We start from the raw sequence: 13,692 nt of genomic DNA on the forward strand, positions 1-13,692 counted from the left end.
GCCATCTCGGACAAAGCTGCGTGGTCTGTTGACCATGTCTTCCCAGGCTGACCGATACTGGAACTCCCGGGAGTGACACCAGAAGCTAAGCCAATTATTTGAAATCAATCATTTTTTGACTGTATTGTGATAACATCCTTGGTGAAGGTAGAATGCTGCTTATGGCTAGGGACATACCTGCCTGGGACACACAGAGTGTTCAGTCATATCTGTCTTCATATAGTCCAGAGAAGTACATCTCAAGTCCTTCACATCAACATGCACTATGACAGAGCCATGTCAGTAATTCTTGTTGAGAGACTTGAGTGTTTGCATGATTTGTCAGATCCTGGCACCAGACAGGCAGCTGGCCATGACTTTCTCCTTGTCCAACCTGATGAGTGGGACATCTGCATCTCTCACTATTGAGTTGGTACTAGGCTATCGGCCCTAGGGCCTATATAAGGCTAGCCATAACAATTCCCTGGCTATTTCTTCCCACAGTATTTACTTCCCTGGACCCGTGTCTGTGACCAGGACATTAGGTTTTGAGGTGTTTTCCCTTAGGAGCTTAATTGCTGAGACACTGAAATATGTCCTGTGTGTAGTGGTGGATTCTGTTTGTGTATCAGTATGTGTAGGTTGTTTGCATTTGGGAGGTCTCTCTTTTTTTGATAGACTCTTAATGAGTACCTTCACATATGTGGGCTTATGTGTCTTGATCATATCTTGTGTGAGAGGAGAGGTGTGTTTGCTGACATCCGGTTTGATGTCTTGTTTAATGTTATGTGGGGGACTAATTCTGGTTCCATGGTATAGCTACATCTCTCACATGCTGTATTTGTTTGCTTTAAGACCACATGGGTTGTAAGTATATATGAGGCAATTGTTGCATTGCCTCAGGATGCCCATGTCAGTCAGGCTAGCTGGAGAAATGCTGGGAAACTGACTATCCTTAGTAACAGGTAATCCTTAGGTACACCATTGTGAGAGGGGAAGTTAGTTCAGCCTTTGCTCAGGGATTTACAAAGGGACTTATTCTATAGAAGAGCAGGGATGATGTGTGGTGATGCTGCTGAGTGCACAACTGAGTTGCCTGCAGGGAAGCCTGGGAGGGTTCCATTGACTGGTGACTAGGAGAAAAGTATTTCTAGGTGTTCGCATTTGTACAAGGCAACACCAAACCCCTTTGCAGAGTGCACAACTGTGCATAAAAGCGAGGCTTATATATAATTGAAATAAACCGTTTTAAACTAGTCTGCCAATAGGAAATCACACTGTGATCCTTTTTCCAGCAATCCCCAGTTCAAGCAAGGCTATATCCATACTCTTCTACCACGGGTGCAGGGAGAGCCTTTCTTAATGTAAAATGGCTGGATATGTGTTCAAGTGTATGAAAATCAGACTAGATTCAGCACATCTGAATCTAGTATATGCTATCTAAGTATTATTTCAGCTAAACAAATGCAGATAAATGAAGCAGGCAGAAACAGTAAAAACAGTCAAAAGGTACAAGATAGTGCAGTAAAACATTATTTTGAGATTTATCTGTACTTTTTCAACTGTTTTTGAGAGAAAAATTGCCATGGATTCAAAGGACAATCATAAGGCCTTTTTCAGCTATGTTAGGAACCTGGGTGGAAACTCCCAGATATGCTCAGAATTAGTCCAAAATGATACAAAAATCACTGAACCCACAGACATTGCCAACATACTGGCAGACAGGTTCAGTGCAAACTTCACCCCCTCTCCCCTAAAGGAGAGATAACTATCCCAGCCGAGTGTAGCCTCCCGGACATCTCAAATGCGCAGGTGAAAGCTGCTCTCTCTAAAGCTAAAAACACAGCATCAATGGGATCGGATGGTGTCCCCGGCTGTGTGCTACACGAGCTAAATGAGGAATTAAACCCGCACATAAGGCAGCTGTTTAATCTCAGCCTTACCACAGGATACGTGCCCAAGGAGTGGCGTACGGCAACTGTGGTCCCACTCCACAAAGGCGGCACCTCTACGGACCCTGGTAATTACCGCCCCATAAGCTTAACAAGTCTAGTCTACAAAGCTATGGAGAGGATCATAATGGAGCTCATAAACAAAGATATAGGGGAGTTGCAGACATTGGACCCGACCCAGTTTGGCTTTGTCAAGGGAAGAGCATGCCTTTTGAACTTGGTCGACTTCTTCGAAACGGTCACCAAGGCCATTGATGAGGGAAAGGCAGTCCATACAGCCTACCTTGACCTTGCAAAGGCTTTCGACACAATACCCCACTCGGGTATTGTAGAAAAACTTACCAGCTTAAATGTAAACCCATATGTCACAAGATGGGTTGAAAACTGGCTTAAGGACAGAACCCACAGGGTTAGAGTTGCTGGCGCTGTGTCAGACTCCAAGCCGGTCACAAGTGGTGTCCCACAGGGCTCGGTCCTTGGCCCCTATTGTTTGGCATCTACTTCTCAGAAGTACAGGCCAACATGGGAGGACTTTGGCTGACAAAGTTTGCAGACGACTGCAAACTGGGCCATAGTGGAAAGTGCATCGGACACGGATATCCTTCAGAAGGGACTCACGGAAACAGATAGCTGGTGCCAGAGCCATGGCCTGAAGTTAAACGCCAAAAAATGTATAGTCATACCCTTTGGGAAAAACAAGGTAACCCCAAGCTACCATATAGGTGGCTATCCACTAAGCACAGAAGAGGTTATCAGGGACCTGGGGACCCAGGTTGACAGTGGCCTTTCTTTTGACACTCACATTGCTAAAGTGGTTAGAAAGACCTTCTACATTGCCCACCTGATCATGAAGGGATTCACATCCAGATCTAGTGAGGTCATTGTTCCCCTGTACTCTTCACTTATCAGACCAATGATCGAGTACAATGCCCCATTCGGGATGTATCTCACCCGACATCTGCAGCAATTGGAGAGACCCCAAAAGTTCCTCACCAAAAGGATAAGGACTCCAAAATCTGTCATATGCTGCCAGATTGAAGAAACTCCAGCTCTATTCAGTCGCATACCGCCTGCTCAGAGGTGACATGTGCCTGACATACAAAGCCATGTCCAACCCGAATTAATGGACATGCTCGACCTCAAAAAATCCAAATCCACCAAAACCACTAGAGCAAGCGACTTAAACCTTAGCACGGATATAAATAGGACGTGCTGGAGGGATAGATTTATCACTCAGAGACTCCCTATGCTGTGGAATAAAATCCCGGTCCATGTGAGGCAGAGGACCTCGCTGACTTTGTTCAAGAGAAATCTAGACCTGTGGATGGGAGATCGTAGGTTTACCCCGGGAATCATCTCTGTGTCACTGCTGGACAGAGGCACAACAAACTAATGGGCACAGTATTTTTTCATATAAGGGGTGGCGTAAGCCACAAAAATTTGGGCTAGGCTTATAAATGCCTTAGGGCAGATAGCCTAGTATAAACCTATGAACCTATGAACCTATAAAATCTAGTGCTTAGCTTTAGATGGTGTGGATTCAAGCAGAAACATTCTGGACCTCTGGCAAAGGATGCCTGACGCAAAGATGTTCTGGTTAATTGAGGATCCATAAGCTACTCAAACACCCAAGTGATAAAGAACACAAAATATCCACTAAGCTAACTAAACTACAGTTTAATGCAAAATGAATTGGTAAAAGTGCAAAAGCACAGACAAAAACACTTACACGGGGATTCATTAAAGTTGTATGGCATGTGTTAGGAAGGCCCTTCCAGCAACATGTGTCCATTTTCAATTCAGAAACTTGCCAGCTGTGACAAGGTAGGACCTCATTACTGGCCAGTTCTCATGTTTTCTGATTTACAGTTACTACTGCAACATGCAGATCATGATCGACCTCCATGTCATGGTAGTAACCTCCCCAATCCCCATCAGATCATGGTCGACCTGCATGTCATGGTAGCAACCTCCCCAATCTCCATCAGATCATGGTCAACCTGCATGTCATGGTAGTAACCTCCCCAATCCCCATCAGATCATGGTCGACCTGCATGTCATGGTAGTAACCTCCCCAATCCCCATCAGATCATGGTCGACCGGCATGTCATGGTAGCAACCTCCCCAATCTCCATCAGATCATGGTCAACCTGCATGTCATGGTAGTAACCTCCCCAATCCCCATCAGATCATGGTCGACCTGCATGTCATGGTAGTAACCTCCCCAATCCCCATCAGATCATGGTTGACCGGCATGTCATGGTAGTAACCTGCTGTTTATATAGGCAGTGGAATGCCCCCCCCACTAGTCACTTTCTCACAAGTATACACACACACACACACACACACGCATACACAAACACACACAAGCACACAAACTATAGTTCCCGTACCTGTTTCTATCATCCCAGTCCCAGTAGTACTTGATTTTCATTATGGAATGTATGTATTAGGTCCTGATAGTTTGCTGTATCTCCTGACTCCCACAATCCCCTTTAAGATGCCTGTGCCAGTATGACACTTTAGAAATTCAGCCCTAGTGTCTAGTGTATCTCTTCACCCCAAATCTCCATAGCAATGTTGGTACCATCATGGCATTTAAAGTATTCCCAGTGGTCTAGTGGAACCTGCCATCCCTGATCACCGTAGTAATGTTGGTAACATTATCCCACTGTAATGTATTATTCCCCCACTCCCCATATTTACATTGGTGCCATCATGAGACTTGGAAGTATTCATAGTGGTCTAGTGGTTTACCCCACCCTGATCCCTATATTAATGATGGTGCTTGTATGGCAATTTAGACATTAATCCCTGGTGTTTAGTGATTCCCCCAACCCCAGAGCCCCATTTTGATGTTTGTGCTGTTATGGCACTTTTAAGTACACCTTGGTGTCTAGTGGTTTGATTCACCACATTCACGTTTGAGGTTGAACACGGCCTTTTGACAGTGTTCACTACTGCCGCATGTCGGTGATGACCATGTTGACCTACAAGGCCAAGCACCCTGTGGGTGGTTCCTGGTAGAGAGCACTTGGGTTACCAGCATACTCTTCTCCCCTTAAATGCCTCATTAGCACTCAGCTTGGCCACGGACCTAACCCTTTACAGTGCTACCATGTAAGGGTGCTTGCTGAATAGCAGAAAGGTACCACAACGTGGACACAGCAGTGTACACATCATGGTAAATTTATGACTGCAGCAATTTAGATTAACTATAGTGGAGTGCATTCAGGTACTTTAAACAGCCAAGTGACTGATCATACACAAATCCAGCAGGTTTAACCATGCAAACTGCAAAAAAAGTTATTAAATTCATCTGAATAAGCAAATAAGTACGGAAAACACCAAAAAAATAGCAAATGCAGTAATTTAGTGGTGCGAAGCTCAGGATGGTGGCTTTCCAGGCTGCCATGTAGAACAGTTCAAGGACAGGTGGGGGTGATGGTGACCTCTTTTTTACCTGACTCGACTGCGGTCAAGGAGCCACAGACCCTGCTAAATCTGCAGAAGAAGACAAGAAAAGGGCTCATAATTATTTATTTGCAAATGCTTTTATTTCACAGAGAAAAATTACAGCAGTAATATTTTTATTCAGTACTTTAAACTGACAGTAATGAAGTATATGATGAATTATTGTAGCAATATTAAGTGATATACTTGTGCTTTAGTTGAATGCTTACGCTTCAGCATTTAATATCTTTGAAGTACTGACTAAAGATTTAACTTAATTTCTGGAATACTTAATGGATCTCATTATTTTTGTGCACTCAGTAATTAGTTAGGAATGCTGGATTTCATGTATTTGTGATACACTAGTAACGTAACCCCTAATTACAGATGTAATCTGCATTTCCTGAGTACTTTTATTTGTTCTCACTATGACATCATAAAAACTAAGATTTCTTTATTACTAATAATTTTTATCTTTATTTATGATAAACTATACTCACAGAGCTGGGGAAGCAGACTTGCTTGCCTTGTCAGGAAAAGGCCTTGGTCATATATGATCTCATCAGAGGCTGTGAAAATAAGAGAAAATGGAGGGGGGTCAGTGAGAATGATTTCAAATTATCTACACAGTGTGCATAGCCCCCTCAGGAAAAGGTTTGTTCTCATCAGAGGCTGTGGAAGTAATACAAAATGGAGGGGATCAGTGAGAATGATTTCAAATCATTTATCTTTACATTGTACATAGCCTCCCCAGAAAAAGGCTTTGGTCATCTCTAATCTCATCAGAGGCCATGGAAGTAAGACAAAATGGAGGGGATCCGTGAGAATGATTTCAAATCATTTATCTGTACAGTTATATAGTCTCCTCAGGAAAAGGCCTTGGTCATCCCTGATCTCATCAGAGGCTGTGGAAGTAAGAGAAAATGGGAGAGGATCAGTGAGAATAATTTCAAATCATTTATCTGTACTGTGTACATAGCCTCTTCAGGAAAAGGCCTTGGTCATCTCTGATGTCATCAGAGGTTGTGGAAGTAAGATAAAATGGAGGGATTAGTGAGAATGATTTCAAGTCATTTATCTGTACAGTGTATGTAATGTTGCTAAGTGCAGGTGTTATACTGTGGCCTAATATGTGCAGTCTTTTCCCCACATATGTGTTACGGAGCTGGAAATGCTGATGTTGTTGACCCCCTCGCCCATCCTCAAATTCCTGTGTTAGCATGTCAGACGTAACCCTGTAACTGTAAGTAAACTGACATAACATAGGAAGCAGGAAAATTGAAATAATTTATTATTGTTTTCAAAATAGGTAGCCAAGGGTTGCATCCTGCACTATTAAATTCTATGTGTACATTTTGACAAAGGAAGGAATGTATTGCAAATTAAATTAAATTCTTACAGCCACTTCTCAACTTCTGCCATGGATGTATTCAGAAGCACCGTGTACCTTTGGTGAGGGATTCGGGGGGACTGAAGTATTAGTCCACTTATTGGTGGAAAACTTTGCTGCTGTTGCAATTTTGAAGACTGCTAATTTCAGGAAGACCACAATTTTGAGGTGTGGTGTTGGCTGAAAAGAAGTTTGTAGTCTTATCAAAAATCCGAACATATATTTTTAGTAACTGCATGTTCTATTGGAAATATATTAATTTCATATTTTTAATATTTACATGCTATTTTATTATTTCAGCAGTAGGTACACCTCCAAAATATATTACTGAAAGGCATAAACATCAAAGCTGGTATAGCAGCAAAAGTCATGACCAGTAGGTAACACTGAATCTCTTAGCCCCCTGCCACTGAGGTGTGTCTTGCCCCTGAAAGTATGATTTGCAGAAGTTGAAAAGACTTCTGGAAATTTTCAACACATTGTCAATATCATGCTAACTACCTTACACAAAGCTGCTGCAGTAACAGTTACTAGTGCTCCAAATAACTTATGAGACACGTAAACATATTCTGACTGAAAATTTCATCAAATTATCTGAATTGTCAAGATGGTAATGTAGCAGCAGGCAACATCAATGGTAATGCTTCACATCAAAGTACAGTTACTAGACCAGTACATTATTGGTATGTGCATATGCATTAAAATGCAGTACAAGTTAGCTGTTAAGTTCTACATTTTGACATTATATGCAAATGATGTTCATACGCATCGTAACTTCTGCAGTACTCAAGCTCACAACCTATTAAGTATGACAGATTTACACTGCCATAACACTTTTAGTAAGCTCCACAGTATTTAAATAAACCTAGATCATAAATCATATTAAATATTGCAGTAGAAATGGAAATACCTTATTTATTTTATTTAATATGTAACGTTTGCTAATCGGGAAAGACTGAGTTGGAGCAATGCCAGTTTTCAGCGGAGGCCCGCAGAGAAATGCTCCAGAAGCATGTTTTTGTTTACTATAAAACTGTGGCCTCATCTGCAGAAGCTCTGCAACTCATCAAGCAAGCTGGTCAGCTTTCTTCAGTTATAGGTCATATGCCTCCGTTGTTTGCCAGTAGAGGGAAGTACAAGTGAGTCTTAACACTTTGTTCCCCAGCTGGGACCACACCTGCATTTTTTTAAATGAGCTTGCACCCTTGGCCTGCAGTTGTCTCACTGTGAGGTGACTTCAGGAGGTGAAGAAAGATTTTGGTTTCCTCTTCACTCCAGCTTGTGGCCCTACCCTGAGTTCTCAGAGAGTTCAGTATCTCTGCCAGGTTCAAGTCAGAATGAAGCAGTAAATATGAAATTCAGACTACTGCAGTGTTAGCCACACCCGCTGAAGTGTGACATCACCCAGTCAATCAGCTAACACCCTCCAGTGGCAATCACTGGGTGCCAGAAAGCAGGAACATTAACAGAACAGCTTCACATGTACCCACTCCACACCAGAAAACTTGGGAAGAAAGCATTTGCATGTACCACCATGAGTTTGTTTTGGCTTATCCACTGCTGTAAGAACTTTTCCACAAAGGCGTTTGCAAAAATGCAGAGTAACATAATTCATTGAATTGAGCAATGAAATGCCCCATTTGCATAACAACTTTGTACAAATTTTCATGAAGCTTCTTTCATGTCACCGTTTTGACCACCACTGGGCACCATGTTTCTGCTAAGATTGAGAGAAAGCGAGGAATAAAGCAGATAGCTTACAAAAAATACAGTTAGGATCAAAGCAGGAGAAGTAGGCTGTTTACATGGGATTTAATTGTGACATCTTTAGTATTAAAGTAGTGTTGTTATACCTGTTACTGGCATGCTGTATAAAACAGCAGGCGTTGTCGATATTCAGTAGTTTAACATCAGTGGAGTTGTTTACTGCACACTGCAGTACCTGGCAATGGAAATACTCTGGAGCAAGGACCAGACAGACGTGCTGCCTTTTAGGGAGGAAACCATCACTACACTACTTGTCATTCTCTTTTCCCCACCCTTCCAATCTACATTCAGGTCATAGGCCTCCATTTCATTGTGCACAGTCTTACCTGTAACCCAGGTGAAGAATTTCTTTAACACAATAAAAATGCAACAAAAAAGTACAATTCATTCAGTTTAGCCACAGTTTTTTTTTCTAGTGGAAAGGTATTATAGCATCAGGGAATGAGACACAGAAAAGAGAGCTTCACTAATGAGGAGAACTGTATCCTCACGGATGCGCTTTGGACATATGGTAAATGTATTTTTGGAAAAGGGGCCCAAAACGGGCAGAGCAAGCTAAGGTATCATGGCTGACATGAATGTTGTATGTGAAATACGGTATCATGGCTGACATGAATGTTGTATGCGGAATAAGGTATCATGGCTGACATGAATGTTGTATGTGGAATAAGGTATCACGGCTGACATGAATGTTGTTTGTGGAATATGGTATCATAGCTGACATGAATGTTGTATTTAGAAAGAACAGTACCTTGGCAGAGCGTGGCGCACCTTCCACCTGCCAAAGTTTAACACTTGATAAGGAGTATCTGCTCACTTTATGAGAGGATAACTATGATGCAGAAGAGGAATATGCTGGCTCCACTCTAGGTGGTGTGGACACTGCTACTTTGGGAAACTTTCAACAAGCATACACAGATGGTGCAGAAGGTCAGTCTTTCTCTGGCATTGGTTGTTTCAGGGCATGAGGACCTTGTAATGGTAAATGTGTACATATAACTGTGAAATATTTCCTCATCAAGCACTCCATAACCATCAGCTGTAGTGTCACTTCAGCCTGCACAACATGATAGGTGTAGACATCATAAATGTAATATTAAATCAGAAGTTTGTACCAGGTAGTATTAATTAACTAATTATGTATTTTGTAACAGCTGCAGCACTAGAAACATTCGCGTGCAGTGGCGCACTGCAGGCAGTCGCGTGCAGTGGCGCACTGCAGGCAGTCGCGTGCAGTGGCGCACTGCAGGCAGTCGCGTGCAGTGGCGCACTGCAGGCAGTCGCGTGCAGTGGCGCACTGCAGGCAGTGCGTGCAGTGGCGCACTGCAGGCAGTCGCGTGCAGTGGCGCACTGCAGGCAGTCGCGTGCAGTGGCGCACTGCAGGCAGTCACGTGCAGTGGCGCACTGCAGGCAGTCGCGTGCAGTGGCGCACTGCAGGCAGTCGCGTGCAGTGGCGCACTGCAGGCAGTCGCGTGCAGTGGCGCACTGCAGGCAGTCGCGTGCAGTGGCGCATCTCAAAAGTCTGATGCTGACATTGGAATAGCTATCACTGATGATACTGCTACTTTCATTCTCCTAAAACAACCTCTGTACAGTGTCAAAAGTGTACTGACAAGGCTTTCTACCCCCCAAGCAGCGGATAACTCCATAGCTGCACACTGTGTATAATGAGGAAATGACATTACCAGAAAGGGGAAATACCACATACCCCAACATCTTTTTCCTGTGCACAAGCTGAACGTCTAGAGGGAGATACAGCCGTGTCTGAGGTTCCATTACCCACTATCTCACCTTTACACAGGGGTGCCTTAAGAGGACATCTTTCACTGTTATCTCCAGACACATGCAAGGCCCTGTATACACAGTATCAGATGTGCCGTGACATAGTTTGATTATGCTAATGACAGAGTTAGCTAGAGATGGATAGAGTGCTACAGTGTACACATGAGGAAATTAACCAGTATGTTGGAGCAGTGAAGGCCAGGGGCAATGCCATGATGATACTCGTGCTGTGTGGCTGCGCACACGGCATTCATGTCAGCCTCTGTCTGCACACTACTAAGAACTGGCGAGACACACACTGTAGATGGTGCTGGATGTGGCCAGGGAAGTATCTGCATGCATGGTGGATGTGTAGGCTGGACACCATATGTGTTTCAACAAAGCACTGCAGACTCCATGTCCGTGCTCCCCAATAAGAAGGCAGGTAGACCTTGTCAGACTTCCACACAAGATGGTAGAACCTCTTAGTCAATGTCTAGGTTCCGCAGCCCTGCTTGGTCAATCTCAGGAGTTTCCCGTGCATCCAGTAGGTCATGTCATTGGAGCAACTCCACATTAAGCTGTCATGTCAGCACTTGCTCCCAGTCTGTGGAACTGTCAGTGACACTATCACATTTACATCGTATCTGTTGAAAATGACAAATGCTGCACTTAACTACATTCTCCTGAAAAATAGAAAATTAAGAAAAAAAAAAAGAGACCTGCTGTAGCAGTGAGAGATTTCAAGATGAAAACTAACATTTGCACAAGAAACTAAATACAGCTTCAGTAACACCTCAGTTTAATTTTTCAGGGAATAGCACTAAACCATTTCATATTACCTGCTATTTTATAGTCCCCTCGCTGATATAGCTACTACTTCTGCCACTGACCAATACACACTGTACAGCTGATGACCACTATGACTATATTAACTAATCATTTGTGTATGATATGTGGAGGAATGTCAGATGTACAGTGTAAGTTGACTGTGCACTACTCACCACAGCCAACAGGTAACACTGCAACATGATGATGAACATTACACTGGTAGATAGTGAATGTCACGGCCCATAGTTGTGGACTAGGTGCTGCTTTAGTCACCTGCGCACCTGTAAGCCATGCGCAAGCCTGCTAAAGGGGCTGCTGTGCTGCTGCCACCAGCTGGCTACTGTCACTGTTGTCACTGATGGAAGGAACGACAGAGGGAGCTGCACTGTCGTGATCAGTGATTGGTTGTAACAGTTGTATGTCAAACTGACGTGATCATGTTAGGCAAAATGCAGCATGCCTAAACATCTGCCTTTAGTAATATGGTTATTACTGAAGCCACCCTCAACTGAGTCGGTAGTAATTGGCTTTGAGCAGGTGAAACACTTGGTCCATGATTGTCCATTTCTCAGACAGGCTCCTCTTCCACAGTCAGAGTTCAGTTGGCTGCTATTTCTAATTTTCATGTTGGGATAGCAGATCATAATATTATGTCCCATAGGCTCTGCAGGGCCTTCTTGAAATGAATTTTCCTACTAAAGCCTGCAATCAGGAATCCTCCTCCTCAGTGGGATCTAAATTTAGTGCTGACATCCTTGATTCTTCCCCCTTCGAGCCAGCTGTTTCTTGTTCCCTGAAATATCTTTCTTGGAAAACTTTATTCCTAGTGGCTATTACATCTGCCAGGAGGGTGTCTGAACTTCATGCTCTTCGGTTCGACCCCTATTTGATTTTCACAAAGACAGAGTATCTTTGAGAACTAATCCATCATTTTTACCTAAGGTCGCTTCAAAAACAATCTGAATCAATCCATTGATCTCCTGTATTTTTTCCTAACTATTCAGATAGAGCTGAACAAAAGCTACATTATCTTGACGTCCACCGTCAGCTTAGATATTATTTGGACAGAACAAAAATTTAGGAAATCTGATCAACTTTTGTTTCCTATGCGGATAATAAAAAGGCCTTCCTGTTTCTAAAGTGACTTTGTCCAGATGGCTTTCTTGGTCATCACTGAAATTTATACGATCAGGGGAAAACAGCTGTGCTCAAAACCTAAAGCACATTCAACTAGGAGTTTAGCTACTTCTACAGCTTTTCAAGCTAGACTGCCTTTGCCCACTATTTGTGCAGCTGCCACTTGGGCCACTCCTCACACTTTTGTGTCCCATTACAAATTGGACTTGGCCCTCAGGGACAGAGCCAGTTTTGGCTCTACAGTCCTCAAGAGTTTGTTCCATTGAGCCACCCAGGATAGAGGTGCTAGGGACGCGGTTCCATCAAGCAAGAATGAAGGCGAGATTGACAACTTAACATTAAGAAGTTATGTACCTACCATAACGCGTTCCATGTTAGTTGTCTTCTCTCCTTCTTTCTTCTTGACCCCTCCTTCCCCCTGGCCTGGACAGACCTTGTATAAGAACTATTATGCTAAAGACCATTCAAACCTGGTCCTTTTTCCATCTGTAAGTTTCTTCTTCCTTTGGGAAGTATTTTATGCTTGGTGTTATTGCCCTTTGTCAACAAACGAGATCTGGGTACTTCCTGCCTTGCATCATGGGATATGGGGCTGCCTCGAGCTGGTAAAAGGAGTTCTCGAGCTAAAGCAAGTGCCGAGTCGGAGCCGAGGGATCGGCTCCGAACCCATCAAGCAAGAAAGAAGGCGAGAGAAGACAACTAACATGGAACGTTATGGTAGGTACATAACTTCTTATTTTTTCCCATCAGTTGGTTAGACAATTTCTGAGAGGAGCTAAGAATTTAAGACCTCCCAGATCTCCTCCTGTCCCTCCTTGGGATCTTAATTATGTCCTGGAAAAGCTTACTTTGCCTCCTTTTGAGCCTGCTGCCTCTGCCTACATCAAGTTCTTATCCTGGAAGACAGCTATCTTGTTGGCCTTGACTTCTGCCAGAAGGGTGTCTGAGTTACAAGCTCTCATGGCCGTGGAACCTTATCTTATTTTCCATCAAGACAGAGTTTCCTTGAGGACCAATCCTACTTTTATGCCTAAGGTGGTGTCTATAGTAGCTCTAAATCAAACTATCCACCTACCTACCTTTTTTCCAAAACCCCAAAATAAGGGGGAAAGGATTTTGCATTCATTGGACGTGCACAGGCAACTACGTTTCTACCTGGACAAAACTAAAGATTTCAGAAAATCAAATCAATTGCTCATTTCTTTTGCTTCCAGTTCTTTGGGCAAGGCTATTTCCAAGCAGACTATTTCCAAATGGATTGCTCATGGAATTAGATTTTGTTACTCTCATTATGGAAAACGGATTCCAGGTACTGTTAGAACTCATTCTACTAGAGCAGCTGCCACTTCAGCAGCCTTTCTCAGAGGAGTTCCTACCAAGGACATTTTGGAAGCTGCCACTTGGAGTTCTGTGCATACTTTT

This window comes from Protopterus annectens, chromosome 3.part1 (genome assembly GCF_019279795.1).
Source record: "Protopterus annectens isolate FY-2018-M chromosome 3.part1, PAN1.0, whole genome shotgun sequence".
NCBI classification, from domain to species: Eukaryota; Metazoa; Chordata; order Ceratodontiformes; family Protopteridae; genus Protopterus; species Protopterus annectens.